The sequence below is a fragment of the Oratosquilla oratoria genome, chromosome 14, assembly GCF_046742065.1.
Source record: "Oratosquilla oratoria isolate Oo_2021 chromosome 14, ASM4674206v1, whole genome shotgun sequence".
Classification (NCBI taxonomy): Eukaryota; Metazoa; Arthropoda; class Malacostraca; order Stomatopoda; family Squillidae; genus Oratosquilla; species Oratosquilla oratoria.
The window spans coordinates 67,794,013-67,795,916 of NC_134790.1; positions in this window are offsets into that span (position 1 = coordinate 67,794,013).

Below are 1,904 nucleotides of genomic sequence, written 5' to 3' on the forward strand. Positions count from 1 at the left end.
AAGTCTTTCTTAACAACCCATCTGGAACTGTATTCATTAATCTCATATAAGGTAATGGACTATTACTTTACTAAATGGCATTCGTTTGAATGCATAGTGCCCCGGTGTTGTTGAAAATGCTGTACAATTCCTTCAATATTCATGCAACTCGATCTGCCAGAACGCATATATGATGTCTATAGTGCTAAAGTATTCATTCTTAGTTCCCAAACAACAAAGGATATATGCTATTACCATTAACAGTAATCTATCAGGTATTGTCTCTTCATTCAATTCCCGATAGTCAATAACTGGACGCATGGTACCATCTGATTTTGGCACTGGAATCAACGGGAAGTTCCATTCACTTAGAATGGGTTTTTATGATATCCTGCGATAACATTTCATTGATCAATTTATCTACAGTGGCTAGCTTGGAATGAGGTAATCACTAGACAAGTATATGAATAGGTTGAGTTCCTAGTTTTATTTGGATATGATGTTTTTAAATAGTTGTTTTGCCGAAGGCGTCCCCCCGGGAAAGTAATTACTTTATTATGCTTCAGAAGTAATGCAACCAATCTTACTTCTAGATCTGACCGTTAAGTAGGCATTAGTTGACTCTTAAATTTCTCTCCCAATTTTGTTTTTTTCCTACATTGAGTAGATTGATGAAATTAGTGATTAAACCTCCTCAGTACCCTCATTTAAAATCTTAATGGGTCTTGTACAGACTTGAAAACATCCTATTTGTGTACATTTTCTTAGAACTATGTCTTTATTCAAAATCCTGATCATTAATATTTCTACCTTGTTCTTGTGTGTCTTATAAATCCTCGAGTCCAATTTCAAACCTTTTGTCCTAATTGATTCTGGGATGGTTAAGATTTCAGTTTACAGTGACTCCTTTCAACTACACTTCAACTCTGTTAATTGCTATGGAGTCTAATAATATTGACTTTATTACGGCACCTTCCACAATTAGCAAAGCTTTATTTGAAGTTGATGAATTTTTATTTATTTCTAGGATTTCTTGAACACATGAGTTGGGTTCACTATATGTGACTTTTTCCTCTATCTATTTGATCTGTTCTTGAATAGACCACTCTGTCTCGCTACCATTCAATCTAGCATTGTTATCTTTCCTACCTATCTCAATAGATTGTCTTATCACAGATACTGGTTCTAAGTGTGCTTGATTTAAAAATTAAATTAACTGTGACTTCACTAAAATCCCTAATTCAGCAGGACATATGATCATACCCTCTTTTCTCATAGTTGCAAATCCTATCAATAAATCTCCTAGGAAAACAGATTTTTCTACAACTATCACTGGAATGTGTAAGGGCTAACTTATATATAGAATAATATCTAACTCAGTCTTACCTAATGTTTTTAATTGACTTCCTCGCATTGAGTAATGGTTTGGTTCCAAGATTTTCATTCCCGGTTTCAACTAGGTTAAAGCTGCTAGTTATATCAATGACTACAGATTCCTTATCGATAAATATTTGAATAGATTTATTGTATACTCTACCCGTAATGAGGGGTCCTACAGAATTCCTTCCAATTGTTATAGTCATTTTACAATTGTCTTTGGAGTTGGTGATTTCTTTCACCCTCCTATCAGTCTTGCCCTTAACACAATACTGTCTATTTGTATATCAATGGTTGGCTGTATAGTGCTGTTTTCTTTTGTGTCTGAGGAGTTTTCCTCTTACATAACAACATAAGAATGAAGGAGACTGCAAGAGACCACAAGGCCTACACTAGGCAGCTCCGTTTCCATCACCACCTGTCATCCCCATCCATAAAGTTGTCTAATCGTTTCTTAAAACAGCTGATAGTTTCAGCGCTTACTACATGGTTACTAAGTTTATTCCATTCGTCGACCACCCTATTAGTAAACCAATTCTTGCCTATTT